At 41.1% G+C, this 24,245-nt stretch overlaps 1 protein-coding gene across 3 annotated transcripts in view; it reads right to left on the minus strand.

Annotated features, from left to right (window-relative positions):
* The window catches only part of LOC113031368 (mannosyl-oligosaccharide 1,2-alpha-mannosidase IC), a 202,119-nt gene that overhangs the window by 154,072 nt on the left and 23,802 nt on the right, over positions 1–24,245 (minus strand). The window contains exon 1 of one of the 3 annotated variants that reach the window (XM_080308059.1): positions 22,608–23,839. The exons of the other annotated variants lie outside the window; for them this stretch is intronic. The gene's annotated coding sequence lies outside the window, so the exon portion shown is untranslated. Of the gene's footprint in view, positions 1–22,607; positions 23,840–24,245 lie in introns of those variants that run through there. 3 annotated transcript variants of the gene reach the window in all.

A 24,245-nucleotide genomic window follows, 5' to 3' on the forward strand; every position in this document is an offset into this window, starting at 1 on the left:
AGCCTCGTACGTGCACACGCGTGCGCACACACAGATAGACAGACCAGATGGGCCATGAGGGATTAAAGTGAAGTTATTTGTCCTTACTGAGATGTAGATCTCGCCCTCTTAAACTCAGAGCAAATGCTGGGTTCTGCTAGAGTTTAATGTTCTGGGTTTTTCTTTTTTCCATTTTTGTTCTTACAGCGGCAACTCCAAAAATATCACGCCACAATAAGGCTCTAAAAACTACTGCAGCAAAGCTCATACCATTCAAGAGACACTGAGTCACATTTTTGTTTTGGTTTCAACCCCTTCCTGACCCAGACGCCACGCCAAAGACAGAAAAATGAATTTTCTTCCTGTTTTTGTACGTGTGCATTGTTAACACAAGAGACAATTTAAGTGCGGCTCTCCAGCAGGAGATTATGTGGGATAATATATGTATTTTTCGAGCCACGGTGAGATCACATCTAATAAATAACTGCCATTACGGCTGTCTTTGACACTGTTATTTGCAGGCTGGAATCCTGCAGAATAACACAGATAAGACTGATAAATGGAGAGGGAAAAGTGAGCGGAGAAGAAGGAGAAGGAGAAGACGAAGGAGAAGAAGATCAAAAAGGAGAAGAAAAAAAAAAATCACATTACCTGTTGAAAGGGGAACGCAGAGGGAGCGATCACGGCAGCAGCAAATTGGGAAAAAGAAAAAAGAAAGATAAAAAACACAGGTTAGCATTTTTATTCACACTCAAAAACCCAAGTGCCACTTGAAAACTGCAATTTTCCATTTCTGCAGAGCTGCATTACTGAGCTAGTGAATGGCTCAAACGCCATAATATCATGGGTCAAATTCATACCACAGATTTGCTGTTGCAGATGATCAGCACATCACTGATCATTTCACCCGAGATGTTTTCGTTTGACACTGGCTGCAATGAAAGCTACGATGTGGCGAAATCACGCCAACGTGGATTCAGACGAGTCCTCTCTTTTTTAAGGCAGTCGATGACATATAAAAACAACACATCCCCTCCTCTTCAGTTTAGGGAGTTTTTATACTTGATGAGCTTTATTATTCTAGAAATTAAATAATAAATGCAGCTAAAAGATTCCTTGACTGCACCTTTGATAAGCAGCATTTCCACAAACTTTTAATCAGCTACAAAAATCATCATTTACATAATTAGGAAACAAATTACTGTCCTGTCTCCCTATACGCTTTCTTTCCCCCCCTCCCCAACCAGTCTTGGAAGATGGCCGTCCCTCACTGAGCCTGGGTCTGCCAGAGGACTCTTCCTCTATAAAGGGAGTTTTCCCTTTTCACTGTCACAAAGTTCTCACTCATAGGGTGGGACACATGACTGATGGAGCTTTGTCCAGAAAAACCCTATCATGGTCGTTACCTTCGATTATAAAAACACCTCGATGTGACGGATGATGTCAATTGGCATTACATGAATAAAACTGAACTAAATAAAATAGCTTTCTGTTTTAGTCATCATCTTTGGCTTTCCTTTTACTCTCCAGCTTTATCAAAACATACACAGAGACACAGTCTCCTTCGCCTTTGGCACTGTCCTCATTTGACCCATATTAAAGCTGTTTGTGTTCAAGGAAAACACAGTCCAGAGAAGCGTCAAGTAAATACGTGGGCCAAACTGGGTTGTTTGTAAAGTCAACATAGTCCAAAATCACAAGCAAATAACCAAAGAGCCGTGCGGCGGGATGCATTTTCTGTTTTTCCTGCTCTAAAAGGCTCCATTGAGTCCCACAGAGTGCACTAATGGTCACTTACTTAGAGATGCAACGCGTCAAATATATTTTCCCTGCTGCACAAAAACAAGTAGGCGTAATTGCATATAAGCAGCATCTGAACATTAACAAGACATATGAATGTGTACACAGGCAGTCAGTAAAAAACACACACACAGCACGTATGTGTATAAAAAAACCCGAATTAAATCAAGCTTAGCACCCGGTCTCTGGCACACGCTAGATGTTTGTTTCAGGGCCCAAAGACGGACCTGATGAGACGCGATCATGGATGAGCGCCCTTATCCCACATACTCGGCTGTTCTCCCTTGTTAGTGAAAATGTCACGGCGCTCGTACCTCTGCAGAGGGCTGAACTTCCATTTCTGCATCACAAAGCCGCTGCCTCCACAGGCCACATGAGCCCCCGTAAGACTAAAACTATTACTAGCCTACAACTGTGTCCTCACAAACTCTCCCTCTCTCTTTCATTCTGTCCATCTGAGACCGATTTGGCGGGAGGTAAACAATGTGGGATTTTTAGATTTCAGAATCTCAGAAGCAGATGTGGACAAACTGCCAACATTTGGAGTGTAAAGAGGGAGCGGAAGACGGAAAGCGAATAGCCACAGAGGTATGGGGATAATTGGGAATGCAGGAAATAACCAAATGCTCTGACATCACTGTCTAATCCTGCTGCGGTTTGCCCGCTATGTCTGAGTGCAATATTGTAAAAGAACAAAACAACAGCCAAAACTTCAAAAAGAGGAAGCACTTTGCTAAAGATTCCCAGAACAATTGCCCACAATGTGTCTGCACTGCAATTTAAATCCATTTCAATGCCATGCATTTCATCAGGGACCTATGAGGTTGAACACAAGCGGCCAAATGACTCATTTTAAAGTTGTTTTTTTTAATATTAGCAATATTTTAATGAAATGTTAAATGAAATGTGTGCTGGCTCTTTGCATACATTATCCAGCAGGGATAGAAGATTTTACCCATCACTGCTTTACATCCCTTTTGTGATGTCCACAAGCATTATTTTCAGAAGCACTTGCGAAGGGAACGCGTGGAGAGAGGGAAGATCCCAATGAGTTCACGCAATAACAAGCATGTTATTTTTAAATTCCTCGAAACATGGATATGAAAAGCCTCTATTGCTACGAGGAGCGGGGGTGGAGGTGGGAGAGTTTACAGACAATAAATGAGCTCTTTTTGAATTGGCCTAATCTCATTTGGCCTACTAATACGCTGCGTGTGCACCGACGCACCAGCCTTTAAAACCAACTCAAAAGATACAGAAATGGAGTCTCTACAGCACAGATAACAGCACTGGCCGATTCAGCTGAATTAAAGGAACTTGCAAACCTGTTGACACACACACGTTCATGTAATTGTAGGGAGGCTGGTGAAGCTGCTTGTGTAACACGCTTCACGACTGTCACAAATATTTCATCATCTCATAGGCCGTAACGCTCTGCTACAGCACTTACCATTTTTTGGTGAATGCTTAATGTTGGATGCGCTATAAAAGATTCAGATAAACGCCAGTCGGCGAGTGCAGATGCGATTGACACGAGGGGCCTGGCAGCTTGTGCGGTTTCTTACTGATGCATAAACCAGAATCAGGAAGGCTGTCCAAATGTGTCTGACAATATCAAGGATTTCTTCACAGCAGGGAGGGTGTGGAAGATTATGATAGGTCTGTCATCAGAGATCTGGCAAATTCCAGCAAACACTTTTTATAAAAATAACTCCAAGATGCGACAATTGCTGCTACCAAGCACCATATTCATGTTCAGAGGACTATTTATCAGGATGCCTAAGGTGATTTATATCTTTTCAATAAACAACAATCAAGAAAGGCACTAAGACACCTGAAGCTGAAACCGTGTGGCTGTTGTTTTCCTGAAAGCACAAAAATGTGCACTTTTGCAAACAGCAAAACTAAATTTTTTTAAGAAGAGTTTGATGATTAAGATGAAGCGGATTTGGAGTGTTATGACAAAACAAACATTTACTTGAGCTCTGTTGTGTGGCCTAACGCTCACAGTAACATTTAAGGCATTTTTGGATGGATAGACAGCCCAATCTACTACTCAGATTTTGACCACACTGAATAATATAGATCATTCCTCTGCAGCTTACCTCTGTGGCAGCACATAACATACATAATATAACTGAGTTCGATAACAACGTGATTACGCTGTTCATTTTAACCAGCCTGTTCTGATGTTATCTGGTAATCTTTCATTTTAATATATACAGATTCTAAGGAGAAATATGGATGATATGTAAGAGTGTTTGCTTTAAAACTAATCATTTCACGTTAACATTCACCCAAACTGAGTAAATTTACATTTTTTACCCGCTTTTAAAAAGGAAAGAAAAAGAAGAAGCTAGCGCAGCCTTCTAAATTCTGCCACTGCATTTCTCACAAAAATGAGCTGAGCATCAAGCGGAAAAATATGAAACACACCAGTGGAAACCCATTCTGCACTGGATGGTACAGAGGAGATTGCTTCACACTCCATTTCTTTTGTGCTGCATGTATGCGCGTGCCTGTATGTCAAAGCTTCTTTCATATATGTAAGCGGTGAGCTGTTTGCCAGACTCTTAGTAGGAGGGTTACTCTAGACTCAAATTCCAGTCACGTGTATGTGAAAACTCACAGGGTAATTTTACTGTATGACTGTTTGCAGAAACCTATTATTCATACTGCATGTTTAGAATTTCCTCCCACTTTGCATTCAGCTAAAAAGTTGATCAAGTGCCCAAAATGGCACAAAGAACATACCGGTGTATTTAAGCATTTCCTGCTTATTCAACTTTAAGTGTGAGTCGATGGTTTAAAATTAAAACGTCAATAAGATAAGGAAGATTAAAAAAAAAAGTTGCACCTAATCCCAACAAGTGCACACGGTCGCACTAAGCCCATTTACAACCCCAATAATCTAATGAAAGCTGGCTAAATCATGAGTTAGCAAGCACCTTTGTATAAGGGGCTCTAATTGATCCAATTAGGCTATTAAGAGTTTGTGTGAGATGAGAAAACAAAAGCTGAGGCAGTTTCACTCGCAGGCTGCAGCTATTTACTCTGCAGCCATCAATAACCTTTATAAAGGGGACACAATAGAATTGAGACAAATGCGTAGTCAATGCCTGATATTAGGCTGCTGACCTTAGCTAGCACGCAAGTATTTAAACAAAGTGAGTGAAGTTTTTTGCAAAACTTGGCTGAAAAAAAAAAAAAAAAAAAAAAAAAGGCAACAGTAATGTAAGCAAATCCGAGGGGAAAAAAAAACTAATTCTCTCTCTTTATAAAAAGCTGATATGAAAAATAGAAAAAGGTGGCACAATTCATAAAAAGGACCAGTTGAAAAACAATACAGCTTCATCCCTGCATGACTTCCAATAACTAAAAGATATTCTGTCGGCATGGTTTTGTAGCAGAGCGGGGTAAGACTGCCAGACGTGCACAAACCGAACTCTGAAACCAATATTCAGCCATTAAAATTTCAAATTGTTACCATAAAAATCCTCATTTTAATTGATGACAGCAAAACAACAGGCAGTGGCTGAAAATATACAGACTTTCACGCATAACTTAGTAATACTGAAATTGCCAAGGGGACCATTAAAGTTTAATCTCGTCTCGTCTCATTTCCATGTGAAATTTCAGACATTTTGTATAAAGTCAGATATGAAAAACAAGCCAATGGGATGAGTGATTTGTTTCTAGTTTATTTTCCAAAACTGCTCAAGTCTGTTCATCAACCTCCACAGCTCAGACTAATCCAGCTGATGCGGGCCAGATTTTTATGCTAGTTCTCCCTCCTCTCTAACCTCGCCATCCCATCCTCCTGCGGCAATAAAATATCCGCCCGCACAGACAAGTAGAAAGAGTTATCGATAGGCGGGTCAATTCATCCACCTCAGCTTACTCCATCCAAACGCAGGGAACCAACCATGTCAGCCCTTTGCAGATGGAGCAAGAGCCCATAAAGTCAATACCAAATCCATCAGCTAAATAGACTGCCAGAGCCGTGATTGTTTATGGGATCGGGCGGAGACCGTCCACAAGCAAAAGTGTGTGTTTGGTCTACTTGGTTTAGCTGAAGAAGACTGAAGTTGTGTAGTGTTCTCCTGGTCAATACACGGTGCAAGGGCAATAATAATCATGCTTCAGATGTACTGCCTCACAGCTTCATGGTTCATCGCATGGGCTCGGAGGCAGCAAAGGTTAAACAGGTAAAGACTTCTACAGTATGCTCAGCTGACTATAAAAGCCAACGTACTTGCATTAGCACAAACATTTCATTCACAACTGCACAAAAATAAGAACTCCCCACATAGCAGCTTTGCATTCACGCTACAGCAGGGTAGTCATAATCATTTTAGCACGCAACCTCAGTGACTCTTCCTCGCACCTCTCTCCTCCTCTAGCTGCTCCACATCCCAGTCAAATCTGACACCTCCAACCCACATCGTCTCTGGCTGACAGGCCAGCTCTCAAGAGAGGAGACCCTGAGGAGGAAATGGCAGCCATGTGACAGAGTGAGTGGCAGAGTGGAAAGCTATATCTATCCTCTGCCAGGAGGGTGCTTTAAAAGCAGACACTTCCCACATTTAAAAAGTATGCAGCTGTTTTTCCAGCGTGATCGACAGAAAGAAAAAGAGCGAGATTACAATTTGTTTTCGTGTCCTTTATTTTTGCGTCTCCTAAGCAACGATGTTTGGGTCACTCGCTACACACAGATTTGTTCAGATGATGCAGGGAGAGAAGAAAGTATCCTTGGAGCATGTTAAGATTCAGTGTCTCGTTCAGGGAAAGCTCAGCAGAAACTGTAAACGTCGCTGATGTAATCAGTGAATTACTTCAAGTTACCACCCATTTTGTTCACCTCAGATGACTTCTCTTGTACTTGTGCTTTTAACCATCACAGCGAGCTCATTCTTTATGGAAATACAGGAGTTACTATCTCACGCAGACAACAAATCAGTGTAAATTACATAATAATCCAGTAGATCTGACAGAGCCACTGATCAACTGGTTGGAAAGTTTTACTCCGACCAGATTCAGTCCAACAGTAACCAGGCCCCATATTTACCTAAACTGCAAAATGGAACAGGTTACTTTCCTGGATTTGACTTGGTCAGGTCATATTTTAGAACAAAACCTTGTTTATTCAGCTCTATTTTGCCATTTTTAAAGTTATTGCATTAAGATGGCAGAACAAACTTGTTTCTTCTTATATCCATTTTAAAAGTAAAGGCCCTCTGAGGTTCAAGTGGAAACAAACCAATTTCTTAAGCAGGATTTTATTATGAAATACCTGCAGCAATGTGTTGTGAATAATAATAATAATAATAATAATAATAATAATAATAATGGATTGCATTTATATAGCGCTTTTTGAGACCCTCAAAGCGCTTTACAATTCCACTAATCATTCACTCTCACATTCACACACTGGTGGAGGCAGCTACAGTTGTAGCCACAGCTGCCCTGGGGAGACTGACAGAAGCGAGGCTGCCATATCGCGCCATCGGCCCCTCTGGCCATCACCAGTAGGCGGTAGGTGAAGTGTCTTGCCCAAGAACACAACAACCGAGACTGTCCGGTCTCGAACCGGCAACCTTCCGGTTACAAGACGAACTGCCACGATCGGACAGATTTTCTCAGTCACATACCCTGCAAGTAAAACTATAAATATAAGTAGCTTATTGAAATACATTGTAATATTTATAGCCCAGCAATAATCTGGCTACAAGTAGCCTAATAGCTGTACTTCAGCTGTCAGCCACAAAAATGCACTTAACCTTTGTTAGATTTGACATATTATTTAGTGCGCATTTAAATATTATTCACTGTTTAACTTCAGTTGAGATGAAGGCCTACAATACTCACAAGAGTAACCCTTCAAGTCCTTCAAGGTTTAAAATGTGCATGCGTAATTACAATTGCATTATTGGATATGTATTTCTACGCATAAAAACATTGTAAAGACAATCGTCACCAACCACTGTCGCTGTGACACACTGGTGACTAGATGGGATAGGCTCTGCAGTCACTGCTGGTGATAAAGATCAGTCTATATAGATAATTTAACATGTTAATTTAAAAAGTAACACAATGTATTACTGAAATATATAACTGAAAATGCATAAGATTAGGTGAAAATGTCTGGCTAACAAAGGGAGGCAAAAGAAGAAAAACATGGCCTTAAATTGTTCTGGCTATAATGACTAATGCTGGTTAAACTTCATAGTCAATGGCAGGATGTTAGCATAGAAGACATGTAGTCACTCTACACTATTTAAACACCATTATGTCTTAACTGTCCCAAGCAATGATCCAAAAATCATTCTATACTTCAATCGCGAGCACACGCGCAACTGTTTCTATCCTGCGCATATGTTCTCTCTATACACAAACAATCTGCCACCACACTCACAAAATTACCCCCGACCATGACCCCCATTATGGCATTAATGCTGCTGGATGAGAGGGAGGTCCGCTGGCCCACTGAAGCTAATGGGTGAACAGCAACAGAGAGCGGCAGAGACTTGGCGCAGCGGGGCAGAGCACTGCCCCAGGGTCAGGCTGAGGCTGGTCAGATGTGCGGCAGGACTCCCACTGTCATCTCTGACTCATCAGCGAGAGTCATATGACCAGCCTCAACATGCCGGTCTCACATACCACAGCGAGCAGATGACTAGCTGTCCTGACAGGCACAGATTATGGTATGTCTCATTTTATCCTTGGCAGAATGGTACGCTTCATCATATGCTGATATCAAAAGGCTTTTCATTTGGCTCTTCCCCCCCACCTTTTTCTTAAACTCATTTTCACTGCTAAAAGTCTGCACTAGAAGGATGAGGTTACAAAAAGATAAAATAAGATTAAAAAAAAATAAAAAAGATTAAGTCTAGATCCTTTTTTCCTTATAGTAGCTTCCAACCATTTACCAAGATATATACTATTTCACTAAATACTCAGAGTGCATGCTGGGAAAGCGGAATGAGTTCTTGAATTTAACAACTCAGGACCCAGTTTAGCAGCAAGAAACTCCATCAGGTGGACCAAAGGAATTTTGATCCATTCCTCCTGGCAAAACTATCATTTCATCATATTTTCGGGGTGCTCTACTGAACAGCTTTCTTCAGGTGATGCTGCTGCATCCCAGTAAGATTACAGTCAAGACTTTAACCTTGAACCCTTTTTCCTTTCATGATAGCAAGCCTCAAACATGTCAGTCCGTCAGCTTTGCACATCCCGGTAATGCATCTTCTAATGTCTTCTGAAAGCTATGTTTTAGTTGTGGTTTATACACCAATCATTCTTAAGAAACACCGACACGGTCAGTAACCAGACTTCTTAAGCAATTACGTATATAATAATAAACTACATGTCACAATTCTGACCTCGTCTCCTTAATCTTCTGGAAATTGCTAACACCAAAGTTTTCTTTTACCTACTAGTCTGCTATGAAATGTTTTTAAAAAAAATTTTTTTAAAAGGACATCGGAAGTGCTTTTTTGCTATGCAAAATATAGCTCTTGGAGTGGCCTAGTCAAAGTTCTGACTTTAATCCAATTGAGATGCTTTGGCATGATCTTAAAGCACACTCTCCTCCAAAGTGCTGAGGAAGACTCTTAAAAGATTCATCAGGAAGGGGGCAAATATTGTTTTTGTAGGTGCAAAATCCTGGTGATTCAAAGGGGTTCAGAAGCCATAACTAATGAGCACAGTATACCGCATGTATCCCATCATAAAGGAACAAAACTCAGTGACAGTCCCAAATAAAATGAGGCTATTGTTGGCTTAATGTAGCTTCTTTATTACAGAGCGGTGCTTTCTTTTTGTCAGAGGAGAACATTGTTCCTGCACCTCCATCAGTGCCAGTTTAACATTTTTAGTATCATGTCATACCGCAGTTTTATTCTCTTAACTGTAATGAATCAGCACATATGTTTCAAATCTAGAAAGCAAGAGCTTCTATCTCAGACACACATGTTTATCAGTATTAAAGTAATTATGACTTTCCAATTGATGTTGAATCCAACAAAGTTTGACATCAACATTTATATAATTATCAGGAAGCTTTACAAGGGCTGCACTACGCATACCTCACTGTGGTTTCATATTTGCCATAGAAATTTCTACAGTGGTATCTTCTCATCTTACTCATCTAAGTGCACTTCTGTGGATGCTAAACTGCTCCATTAAGATATTACTAGTGGGATAGATTTTATCAGTTTTACTCATGGCAATCTATGGAAGACAACAGAGACTGTCATTAGTCATTAGTTGTTAGTCTACATGCTGAAATTTGACGTGCTTTCCCCCTTTCTACAGAAGACAGGCACACACACACACACACACACACACACACACACACCCCCCCCCCCCCCCCCCTCGGGGGATCAGAGGAAAGGGAGATGGATGGAAGCGAAAAGCAGAGTCACGGGGCAGAACACACAGAGCGTTACAGATGGACTGAAATACTGATGCAGAGCCAGGCACAGGGAGAAAAACAAGCACACATAACTCTGCATTCTACGTCAGACAGATACATGCATCATGAGGACACATCATGATTCTCTACTCTACTAATTTCTGTTTATATATCTGACAAATGCTCTGATAAAGAGAATAAATATGGATTGTTGTGGCTCATTGAAGGCACTGTGCGTGACTACTGAGGTCGAGGGGCACAGCGTCAGACTGAGACCTCTTGAAACTCAAGGAAACAGCTGTCGCTGCCTACGTCTTACTATGCTGCTAGTACTGTAGAAATTTTTTAAAGTTTCAATATTTTCCATCCCAAGGCAATAAAACCTGGTGGAAGCCTTGATATAAAACAGCAGTTCTCAAAGCTCTTTTGGCATCCTGCACTCAAGACCACAAACTCAGGACCCCATAGCCTCACAATTTAGTAAATGTCTAACAATAATAAAAAAGGGATCCATGCTGAATTTTACCTAAATAACTTCATTGGTGCATTCCATTTCCTACAGGAGCATACTTGTGTGTGCCTCGTCTGCAGCAGCTTGATGAACAAGCAGTGGGGCTTGGCCCACTCTTTGAGAGCCACTGGTATAGGACAACATACCTACTTGTAATATTGCATCTGTTAGAAGTAAGCACAGCCTTCTAGCTAAAAACCTGCATGATACAAAGTATATACTGATTGTAGAAGGATCCTTAGAGTTTAAGATAGTGGAAATGCTTCGGTTTGTTTAGAAGTGTGTGCCAAAGCTCTAGAGACTTTTCTGTTGACCTTATCTCGCCTCTAAAATATCTGATCCAGACAAAATCCCAGTCAAAACAAGGTTGCAGTGTTCAACAAGAGAGGAAATTAGGTTGGAGCTACATTGTGTGGCAAATTAATGATTTGTTTACAAGGCTTGGGAAATGGTTGTTTTATGCAAAGTCTCACATCAGGGATTCCACACAGTTTGCCTTGTATCTAGCATCATGACGCAAGCTGTGATTAGCTTTAAAAGGGCCTGCGCCCAGTTTGCCTGTCCTCAGCTAATAGGTTGCTACGGCAGGCTAATAGGGTCTTCTGTGCGGCCTCAGATTTTCCTACAGGAAACAAATTTGTATCTCTATGCCAGCGATTTGAATTTCAGTGGATGAGACAGACCATTACTTTCAAGGAAAGAAATCCCAGTTAGCAATTGTTTGTCATTCATCCACAAAACATGAGATTTTAACTGAAGTGTCACTGAAGTAAATGGTAGGTTTTTGTCACCTCCCACATAAGCCAATGAGCCATATGCTATTTGGTCAATCTGTCCAGGTCCGTGGCGCTGGGATGCGAAGGAAAGACAGCAGGTGGGTAATGTGTGTGAGCTGTAGCCACTACAAATTGATAGCCAACCCTTCTGTGTTATCACAAGCATATGGCGAATATAAAAAGATGATTAAAGCAGTGCTGTGGTCACCAGAGTGTAGCTCCACTTTTAGTTTGTTTACAGAGCAGTCAGTGGATACTTCATCTTATAGACTGGCCTTTATCCTCCACATTATGTTACCTCCTTTGTTATTCTTCTGCTCTACCAATCACCTTGTTTTTCTATCTCCTATCACTGATATTGCATCTATCACTTAGACCAGCTTTATACTGATGCGCTGCTCGTGCCGACAGGTCTTCAGCGTCTAATTGCCACACAATTCTGTCTTCGCTTTAACAGATTAAAGGTTCAGACATGTAGTGGCCATACAAATCAGTTCACTGCAAAACTTCATCGGAAAAAGCAGGAAGCAAGAGAGAACAGAGGATCATACCTTGGAAATTTACACAAGTAGGTCAAATGAAAGGCAAATGTTCCAAGGGAATTGCATATCAATGCAAATATGCAAATCTACTTTCCTCCCTGAGCATTTTTGTTTTAAATATTCACAAAGGAAGAGAAATGATCCAGCAATAAACTATAAGAGAACCCCCGCAAAGGTTCTTGTTAAATTAAGCAGACCAGAGACAAAGGTTGTGGCAAAGTTATGGCTCAGACACATGAACAGTGACCTTACACAGCTCAGCTGCAGAACTACTCTGTCAAGTAATGACATAAATTAGATGTGGTAGATAATGTGCAATTAAAATTGATTATGCCTCATTTCAGTGAGCAGGAGTACACGAACTGACGGCATAAATGAACAGAGTAGATGACTTGGTTTCCACAACTAAACTGTGTTTAATCAGTTGTTGACATTCATGCTCTTCCACAGTTTTCTTCTGACATGCACATTTAGTTTCAGAAGAGAGCGCGAAGAAGGAGAATCGGCTTTTTAAAAAGCAGGCATCGGAGACGGAAGATGGCTAAAATGTCAAAGCCTGGGGCTGTTCTCACAGAAAGAAAGGAATATTACTGCACACCTCTAGTACCAGCCTCAACCTGTGGTAATCTTTTAGAACATTTTTCCCCCTATTTTCTCTGCTCCTGTGTTGCTCAATTTTTGACAAGCACAGTGCATTATCACCAGAAAGAAACAGCACAGAGGGGAAAATAACACAACAACTCCAGACAGGCTTTCGCAAAACACAGAACAAGGCTTGGCCCTCAAGGAAAAGAAAATCACCCAACAGTATGTGGGCTGTTATGAGCGCCTCTTCAAGACAAGATTTAAACAGGTCCTCTCAAACCATTCCACTCAATAAACACAGAGACCCACATTCATTTTTTTAATGGAAAACCCCTGAGCCAAAGTCAAAGGAAAAACAATAGTCGTGGGTGATCGGGGGGGAAACAGCCTCCAGCTCGGCTCAGACTGGCTGCACAGTCTCCACCTACATCTGGGCCAAATTACACAGTATGGCCTGCCGACCACTGTCTGTATGACTAATGACCGTGACAGGGCAAACCTCCAACCAACACAGCCTCATACCTTCACTTGCAATAGGAAAAAAAAAGTGCCCATTTTTCTGTAATCACTACCTGTGACACATACTTAAAAGCAGCTACTATATTACATGTGGTCAGTTTTGAAACCAAACATCTATTTTTATGTTTTCTGTTGCCCCCCTTCCCTCTTTCATCTTCAAATGATGTCATTGCAAAATTAAAGAGGCTACTTTCAAGCAGCATAGTGAGGAAATTATAACAAAGATCACGCACAAATGCATCAAATCCCAGTAACGCCAAGTCTTTTCTTCTTAGACAGAGTTTTCTTTTCCTGCTCAATCATGTTAAACTTTGTTTAACCAACTGAAGCCGCTCAAACAGAAATGAAAGGGGGTGCGCTGAGGACAAGCCAACAACAGACATAGCCAAGCTCGGGACAGCTTCCTCAGTGGTGCTCTTATCTCTCTCTAGCCCGAGGCTCCCCTTGGGATCTGGACTGGGAGGAAAAGACAAGCTGCTCGCTAGGAATTGGCACCGTCAACTCAAAAGTCACTTTCGCCATGCTGCCTGCCAGCTCACGTACGAGAAAAAAAAAAAAAAAAAAAAAAAACCTAGATTGACAATTACAGAATGAATGGAGCGATGGACCGTTTGAGTATAATTGCATGTGGTTGAGTACATCTGTGTCGCATTTACAGCGAGCTTATCTGCTTCATGGCCGCCTCTGCCAGCAAATCCATTTTAATTTCATATATTAGATAAAACATAAAAAAAATCCCCAAAAAGGTCAAAAGTGCAGCAATCAATCACATTGGCCATTTGTTCCATTTCACCACACCTGTACAGACCGCACAGATAGCCGATCTGGATTGCCAATAATGTCAATAACGGAGCATGAAGTGTGACAGTTATCTTATCAGGCAACACAGTGATTACAGTTCAGGTAATGAGGGAGAGGTCTCCCTCATTTGTCATGCTTTGTGTGCGTAACTGTGGCCAACAAAGACTGATAGAGTAGTCTCAGCCACACAACACCACTCAAGCTGGAGGCTGTTGTTCTAATTGAAGTAATGGAATGATAAAGGATGGGCAGCGTGTGTGGGAATATGTGGGGGTGGAAGAAAGTACTACATGCAATCATGTATGAGCATATGAGCATTAGCCTGATCCAAGGACAGGATTTTATAGCCAGTAAATAATAGCTTGAGGTAATAATCCACAATCTTTCACAAAAACAACAGCTTGTTTTGCTTCTCTCTAAGAGGAAATAATCCAGTTTGTCAAGTGCGTGATTATATTTAGAACCGTCACGCTAAAAAGAAAAAAAATAAATAAATAAATTGGTGCAGGCCAGGATTTTCTGGGAATTTAAACAGATTATGGCTACAACAATCAAATCATTTCATTATCGTTTAGTCGACCAATTATTTTCGGTGAAACACAGTAAATCTGCAAACTGTAATTTCCCAAAACTATCCAAACAATCTGTTTTGTTCAACCAACAGTGTAAAAGGCAAAGAAGTCTCCTTTCCTGTCACAGGCAAAGAAAACAAGATTTAATCTGTTAGTTTTTGAAAGGAATTAATTGATTATCATTTTGTAGACTTGATGCCTTCAAAGCATTAGCAGAAGATCCCAGTCTCTTAGCACTCTCCAGCATTTGTTTATCCACATGCGAGCCAAGCCAACACTGGCCTTACATATACGTCAGGTAAAGTACTGTGAGCAGTGAGGGATCCTCGTGCCATCACATTGCCATTGTTAAGTACATGTTGACAGGGCTGATTAACTTACTGCTAATGTTTCCAAAAGTTGTGAAAGTCTGTGATCTGCCTCCTAAACTAAAAGTAAGTAAATAAAAAGGTTACGTTTATGCAATTCTCATCACTGAAGATTAAGTTGGAAAAGTGATGGCTAAAAAGCCTGGCTAGACTCAAGAAAAAGTTGCATTTTGACCTTTTTAATAACATTTAAAAAGTAGCTTTAAAAAGTAATGTACACTACATATAAACTGAAATTACAAAACAGAATAAAATGTCTTGGTTTTACTGGAAATGGCATTTTGACAAAAGAATACATAGCTAAAAAAAAGGAAACTGATATTCAACAGAATATTCAAACTGCAGGGTAGATTCAACAATGTATTTTGAGGGCAGTCCTGATCCACTGCAAGTTTTTGCTTGTTTGTTTTTCAGTTCAAAGCTCAATACAAAAAGAGTGACCTTCAAAATTCAAACACTTGTGGCAAAGTGATCAATCGGCTGCGCTCTACAACAACGAGCCAGAACATTAAATATATGTACATAAGCAATGAGAGAATTAGCATTGCAATGTTTTGTTGCATTCAGCATGTCAGTGTCTAAATTATCATGCATGTGGCAATTTATTATGGCTAATGAGTACATGAGATACCTTCTGTGGTTTGTCTGTGCTTGTCATTGTAACTCTGTACATGCTCCTGACTATAGATTTCATAGCTAAGGAAAAATTTTAAAAAGTCAGAAGGACCCCTGTGAGGACTCGAGGTTATATGACAGGACCTTTATAAGCTGGTGCTTCTTTTGCAGCTTCCATATTTGGTTCAGTAGCACAACATACAGACTGATGTCTGCTTTCTCAGAACCACAAATGCATACACACACACTCACTTACACAGGCAAATATTCACGCCCTGGAGGAAAGCATCCACATCCTAATTAGGGCCTAGCGCTGGAGTACACCAAGAGACATGCTGGGAAAGTAAAAAGAAGCTGAATTACACAGCTCTAAAAAGACAGAGCTGGGAACAGCAGTTAAGCCAGAAACAACTGTTATCGCATTGAGCAGAATAAGAGGTGTGACCAAAGAAAAGCGGCGACTGACTAACAGCTACACGGCAGCATCCTCTCCACTTCAAATGTGAATTTTAATGTTATATAACACATCTTATTAGAGGAGAACTTCACTGACACTGAAGTCCAAAGTATAAGTATAAGTGTCAAAATAAAAAACATCTGGGGGTGTGGAACAATGGAAGCTCTCTGCAGATCTCTGCAGCCCGCACGAGACAACATTGAGTGTTACTAGCATAAAACCTATGAATGCCTTAACTAAATGCATGCATTTAGGTAAAAGCAGGGCCTGGGTATAAATGTGCATCTGTGGTGCTTGCTATGTGATCCTTTTTGTATGCATAGATATTTGTTAAAAAAAGATGTCTTAGTGTTACAAGACATCACACTCGAGTTTATAGTGCCCTAATGCTGCATAGTGTCATCTTTTCAATTTAATCCAACAAAAGGATGTCAGTTGGAGTGCTAATGCTTCACATATGCATTGCAGGGACCCTATCATATAATCACCTTCTCAAATGCTTGATAGCTCCGTCAAAGAGATGCAAGCTCCAATAATAAAACGTCAATCAGCTGAGTTTTCTTTTGGAAAGGAAACGGCATGTGCCCAGGAGACCACTAGAGACAAGACTACACACTATGTGATTCAGAAGGACACGGGCATATGGGTATGAGCTAAATACTACTACTGTCAAAAAATAAATAAATGTCTCACGTAGACCAGAGGTGTCCCGGCGGGTGACACGACATAACAAATCAAACCTCTCCAATCTGCAAGTATAATGGGGAAAGAGCAACGTGATGATATCAGTGTGTGAGCACAGCGGTAGCATCTTTCCCAGTGCACACGAAGCGCAGGGTCCAAAGTCTCATATGTAAGCCTCGATTATATGGTAGGGATGTAATCTATGGCTGTATTATACCGCAAACAGTAGGCTACTGTATAAAACCAAGTTCGCCAGCATCAACAGAGGACAGTAGGCACAGGAGTTATCACATTGACTCATTCTGAGGCCAGACAAGAAGTTTCTTTGATCCAGCTTTTATCTGCAAAATTGCTGTGTTTTATTTAGGTTTAAAATTCATGTCGCAAAGGCTTTTTCACACTATTATTTTCTTTCACGGTCAGATCCGGTACAGCTTGAAAATGGTATAATGGGGCAGCGGCTTACCAAAGCACTGAGGCGTAAAGAAAAATAAACATGTCAGCTTTGGTAGGAGGATATAAAACAAACATCTAACCATTTCTTTAACATTTCATGAGCGCTCTAAAGGAGGGAATAAGGAGCTGGAAACTGAGAGGTAAGTCCGAGTGCTGTGGATATTAACTAAAGTTTGTTTGGAATAGGTCAAGGTTATCCACACGTGTCCTAGAAGTTGATTCAGTAATCTCATTTCAAATTATTTTAAAGCTTTTGAGCCTGACCCAAAGATGGGATTTTAAAGTAATCTTCCAAAGGGCTGAAATAATTTTGACCTTAAATCCAGCCAGAGTTTAGACATGATATGACAACTCTGATAAGGCTGTCAATGATTCACAGTTGCTTTGGATGGAGCACCACAAGGACACTGAACGAGTAGGCAATTACGACGCTGCTGTATGACACAGTCACTCAACTAAATGGCCTTCTCTTTGTCCACAGTGGGAAGCACCTTCTGCGGTAATGGAACCAAAGTGAGAGGAGATGAAGACGGAAAACTGAATGTTCTTATTGTGACTAAAGCAAAACAGGCATGAGGGTCCACTGGCCACAAAAGGCCAAAGAGGACAACCTGCATCACCTAACAAATGCCACATACCGCTGCGTGCTGGAGATGAAGCGCGTCCTGACTGACAGCGAATGGACTGGCTGGAAGGCAGCGACCTGGATCAACATCTCCAACAGACACCGTTCACACTGTGTGCTCTCACAGCCGCCATAATCCTGCCAAGAGCTGCCATTGTGAGCTTCCTTTGAATGAGTCAGCATCAATCCCCAGATTATCCAAAGTCAGATGTGACAAGAAACCACAATGAGGGATTAAACTATTTGAGTTACTTGTTTACCAACTGAAACTGGAATTTGATGAATTTCAAAAATATGCTTTTGGGGGAAAAAGTGATTTTGTTAAGTTGGTGCATTTGAATTTGCACCTGCAAACTGTGTCTACAGCGGGTTTATTTGCTTTTGAAGCTTTTAGGAGACTATCTGAGTGTGCGCGCTTTGTGCGTGTCCTGAAAATTCTGTTTTGCACATCAGCCGATTCGGCGTGTGGCTTCCTTTAATCCTATTTGTTGTAGGGTTTAAACAGATTTGTAGACTGCATGTTTTATTGTTCTATTAAAAAGCATCAGGTAATATTACCCCATTCTGTAAAAATGCTATTAATTTCTTGAACTCCAATAGCTTTGCAGCTGGAGAGCTGATTTATTTTAAAACAATATTTCACCTTATATAATCCTGTCAAGTCTGAGCGCACACACATCACAGCTGGTAAAATTAAGCTCGCAAGTATAATAAAAATGATTGACAACCCGTTACAAATACTGATGATCTTACAAATACTAAGATCATAGTTAGAAAGCTGTCCTTCCTATTTCCCTTCTCTGCACAGGGAAAAAAAATAGCCGTGACATAACAATGATCAAATATGCACCACATTTTTGTAACATGGCACATATTTGGTGTGAATTTTTATGTCAGTTAAGCATTTCAGGGTAGAGTAGTGACAGCTCATGCGTGTTATCAGTTAGTGCTGTAGTTTCCCGTTTCCTGACTAGATGACGTGTGGCTTAAACCACAAGTTGGTGACTAAAGTGCAGCTGCTGCTCAGCTGTGGAGCACAAAAAGCCTTCTCTCCAGTAGCACGCAGCAACAGGCTAATTGGTGCTCAGCGGGGGGAGAACTGAATGCATCAGTGACGTCACCACAGGGGCCACGCGGGCCTCTGTGGGGTGATGCCTCTCACAGACCTGCTCCCGCCTCTATATGCCTACCCCTTTCACCAACTACTCCTCACCTAACACAATGTCTCAGTGAAAACTGAAGCCCATGACCTCAGTTATGGCAAAGAATGCTACTGTTTTCCATTTAGGGGGCTCTCTGGGTGAATGGCTCTCCTTCCCCACTTCTCACAAAGCCTCCCAGAATCCCTTGGTACGATAACTAGGCTGTCACTCACCCAATTAGGTGTCAGGCCTGTGGAGAGGCCTCTCTCTGCGTCTTGTTTTTGAGGTATATGCCATGTTAGCACCCCTCCTAAGCTGACAGTAAAACAATGCCCGTCTTTGTTTGCCTCTCCACTTTTCATCAACGGGAGGTTGGGTGCCGGGGCATGAGCTCAGGGGGGAGGTGAGGATTCTGAAACAAGTGCAGCCTCTCCTCATTCACGTCTGTGCCAGCTAGAGATATCTTTGGAGTGGTCTAAAGAAAGCAATGCTGTCTTTTGTTAAAGACAAAGACCAGCTGGATATCGCCGCCTGTTTTCCCTCCCCTGACCACTGAAGTCTTCTGTTGACTTACAAGTGTTGTTTCATCTTCTCAAGTCCCTTTTACAACTCCAGCTCTCCACATATCATTCATTCACTTGTTTTTCTCTCCTGCCATGATAACGTCTTTTATTGGAACTATTTGTATTCTGTCTCAATCTCACTTCAGCTCAGTGTTACACCGTTTCACCCAAATAGCACATAAGCCTTAGACCGAATACCTTTAAACCAACGATAAAGGTAGATACTTAGCTGATGCAAGCATTTCTTTATTTATTGAAACAATAAGAAACAGATTTGTTGTATTAAACGTGGGGGTTACCAGGGAGGTCCAAAGTGACCCAAAAGATGATCAAAAACAGTGGTTAGTGTCTGGCTTTAGTTTTAGTGGAGGTCCAGATAAGTCAGAGGTGGGCAATTCCAGGCCTCGAGGGCCGGTGTCCTGCAGGTTTTAGATCTCACCCTGGGTCAACACACCTGAATCACATGATGAGTTCATTACCAGGCCTCTAGAGAACTTCAAGACATGTTGAGGAGGTAACTTAGCCATTTGAATCAGCTGTGTTTAATCAAGGACACATCTAAAACCTACAGGACACCGGCCCTCGAGGCCCACCCCTGAGATAAGTGCACAAGTACAAGAAAAGTGAGCACAGGCACAGGAATCACATAGCCAAAGCCATAGGAGAGGGGAAAAGGGAGCAGTCACGCTGATAAACCTCCAGAAATTACACAAAATTAGAAATTTTGTTTTAGCAATTGCTCACGTCACAACAGCAAATTGGACGAGTAAAACAGTTCATATAAAGTACCAGGAGCTTGTTAAACCACTGACTGATTATAAAGTATATTACAGAGCAGGAGTTCACAAAGTTTTAATGACTATATTCCAGCTTAAAGAGCCAGCGTATGAATGAGTGGTACACAGTAAAAATGCACACATTAAAATCAATTTGTGGATTTTACTGGGTTTTAATCATATATGGCTTATATATTTCTTGACACCATTATGTTAGAATGGTTTATTCTGCTGTCTGGGCTGTTATCATAATGAGTTAAATTATGGATGTTCGGAGTACTTCATAGTGTCCTTGGACCGTGCAAAATATTACCAAGATTGGCCTGCAGCCCACACTTTGAGAATTGTGAATTTTTTTTCATATTTCTCAGATGCATCTTCATAAAAATCTGTGTGCGATCTGTCCAAGTCTTTAGCTGTAGCAACATACTTAACTTATGACTCATACTTTAAGTGTTTTTAAGCATTATGTGTGATTTCATCAGGGCTCCACTATATTTATTGTAAGAAAGTACAAAACGATTTTGCTAAATCTGCAGTTTGCAGAGGTTTACCAACCACCTGTCACATTTCATTTCTGCACAATATGTACATACTAAGTAGGCAGTATATGAACTGGTTGCTTTTGGTCTGATGTTGTGTTCATACTGGTGCTGTCAGCGTTAATCTCGTTAAAATGAAGCTAACGCCATAACCGCATTAACACAGTGAATCTCAGTTAGCGAGTTAACGCGGATCGCCCCGTGCAAGAGAGCTGCATGGCGCTAATGCGTTGATGACGTGCAGCCTTCGCACGGGGCGATCCGTGTTAACGAGCTAACGGAGATTTACTGCGTTAATGCGGTTATAGCATTAATGTCATTTTAACGAGATTAACGCTGACAGCACTAGTTCATACCTGACATTAACAAATCATCCTAACAATTGCAGCAGAGCATGGCAGTATAAACAACACTGGACACATACAACACAAAAAGCACACACACATAAAAAAGAAACACAAAATTGTCCCGCTACTCCATTTGACAGACACATGCAATTAAATCCACTTCGAGATATTCTGCTCCTGCTGGGGTAAAACAAGGTCCACGCAAAAATAAATAAGAGAATGGCAGCTGGCTCTAGTGAGAATAAAAGAATAAGCCACTATTCAGACATCCTAATTACACTTAGAAATGTGACGGTACTCGTTGTGCCTTTTAGTGTCAAGGCCTCAAATAAAAGGAAAACAAAGAATTTAAGCAACTGGATTTATACTTGAAAACTCGATCAAAGGCAGGATGGAGAAAAAAGCAAAATAATAACAGGAACAAATGGATCAAATGTGTATATAGTGTAAATAAGGCGTACTATACCTGTGCCTAGAGCTGGGCGATATAAGATTTTTTCATATCACGATATGTTTTTTTCATTTCAGGCGATAACGATATCTATCACGATATAAGCCAAATAACTATATTTGTAAGATTTAAATGTGCCGTTGCTCACAAGTAAAATGTGAAATAATCAGCAGCTTGTTTTTATTTAAATATTTATTTCCCATAATAAGTTCATCCATTAAGCATTTACAAATGGATGGAATGGATGAATGATGCGAATGGATGGATGAAGTTCAACAGGGTAGATGTACTTAAGGAACATGAGACTTTTTCAGATAAATAAAGGCAAATATTGCAAACTACACAAAAGGCAGCCGCTAAAGCGTTTAAGTTTCAAAATAGAACAAATGAAACAGACTAAATTGTCAATTCCACTTAGAAACAAAATATTAATTCTAAAAATAAATCTTAGTTTGTTTTACAGAAGAACAGACAAAACTAACTTTTGTCAATATCAAATAAACTGAGAACTAAAAGGAAATTCTCAATCTCTCCTTGTTGTATAGCTGAGCTTTTCAAACAGTTTTAACAGTTACTTTAGTCTGACAAAAGCCGAATTAGCGCTTCCAGTCAGAGACTGAGGCTACGTCCACACGTACACGGGTATTTTTGAAAACGGAGATTTTCCGTTTACGTTTTAAAAAATAATCCCGTCCACACATAAAGGCAGAAATGAAGGAAAACGCTGCTATGAACATGCCAAAGCAGCAGGTGGCGCTAGATTCCTAACCGTGCAGAAATGTTGGCCAATCAGAAGTCTAGAAGCCTCGGTGGGAAAAAGTAAACAAAGCTGGGACATAGAAGCAGAACCGAGTCGTATGTGTGGACGGACAGTAACTGTGTGTGTATGTAAGCATTTAAACACTGCAGAGAGTAGAATTAACAGTAACAGTATTGTAGAAATTCATTTCACCGAAACAATAACGTGGCGCACAGTGTGACGCATGCACCAGTTTATTGTATTTCCAGACTTGCTTTCGGCACAATTTACAGTGCACGCTACTCTGTTTTTTGTCAGACTTGAAATAGCCGAAATACCTTCCCACTACGGAACTTCTCTGGCTCTTCCGTTCGACAATCTCTCCGGCATTGGAACCATCATCTGATTTCTCTTCGGTAACCTTCGGTCACGCTCGGTTGATTTTTCTAGTCGGCACACTCATTTCCTCCATTACCCGGGCGGTACGGTGGCTGGCTGCTTCCCAAACAAATACACATGTGCGCCTTGGCACTTGTGCTGTATGTAACAAGTCACGCGACGTGACGCTGCGGCTGTGATTGGTTCGGCTCTGCGCTACTTAATTTGGATTGGCTGACCTTTTTTTTTTTTTTTTTTAAGAGGACAAGAGCGGCGAGGTCTATCGCGATAGTTTAATTTCTCTATCGAGTAAAAGTTATATCGCGATACATATCGTTATCATTCTATCGCCCAGCTCTACCTGTGCCTCTAACATTTACATTCTCACCGACTATTTTTAGACTTGTAGCGAGCTTGGTCTTTATTTTCAACAATGTTGTGGTACAAACTTGACTGTTCTCTCCGTGTAAGCAGAGAATCTGCATCAATGTAAATCCCTCCTTTCTTATCCCCGTCTTTGTTCCTCGCTGCCAGTCATTCTAACTAGCCGAGTGCACCCCGTGAGCCTCGACAGGCAAATAGGCCACTTCACCTGCACTGCTGCTGTAATTGAAAAGAAGATGAGCTTGTGCTGTGAGAACATCTCTCCCGGGCATTGCAGTCAAATTGGAAAACTCAACGATATGTCCAATGTATATGTTGCAGACAATTTGCATAAAGCCCCTTTTCTCACACAACTTGGACCTTCCTCAGTCCCCGGGGTGACAGTATATACCTGAACTCTCAGCGCAGCGCTCCGAATTTACTTACAGCTATTGGCACAGAGGCAAAATAGATTCTGATACTTGGCAGGCTGAGCAATGTGATTAGTATAGCTTGGTACCCTTATGAGACAAATCAAATATTCAAATTGTAGTTGGCAAGGTCAAAGTAGAGTTTCAGCTGAAGGAGAAAAGTCATTGAACTGAACCACAAACACATTTGTAGGTAATAATCATTAAAACGACCATTTAAATGTTTTAGTGGGCTACTTATCATTAAGTGAAACATTTCTGGGTGCATGTGAGTGTACACTTTCCTGAAGTCACACATGAGATGTGAGAATGGTCTCCTCAGCTTCTTTGTCTTGTCTTTGACAAAAAGTCCACGCATGCCAAGGTAAAAAATGACTGCGTTCATTAGTCTGATTTATCTTCTCAGATTCCCATTTCACCATGTAAAATATCATCGCAATCTTTCTTTTGAGCTTGAAAAGAATAAAACAGGGCACTAATGGGCCTCATCTGCATGACAGGCCTGGTCTCTTTTAAAGCTGCTCAGACTTATTTGAACTCGCATTTGCCAAGGGATATGCCAGTACACTCCAGAACAACACTTGCTTGTTAGGAAGACCCAGGAAGTACAGAGGCTGAAGGCACTTGATGTCAGACCCCGGCACAGATCAATAGGTCACTCAGTGCCCTGGATTCCTGAGCTAATCCTCGCAGAATTGAAAACATTACGAATAGGAAGTCAGTTTTAGCCACAGTGTGTTTGTGAGTACACCGACGCTGATGCTGCAGAGAGATTTGGTTAGGTGTGGCTCAACGGCACAAACT

Source organism: Astatotilapia calliptera, chromosome 11 (genome assembly GCF_964374335.1).
Source record: "Astatotilapia calliptera chromosome 11, fAstCal68.1, whole genome shotgun sequence".
Lineage (NCBI taxonomy): Eukaryota > Metazoa > Chordata > Actinopteri > Cichliformes > Cichlidae > Astatotilapia > Astatotilapia calliptera.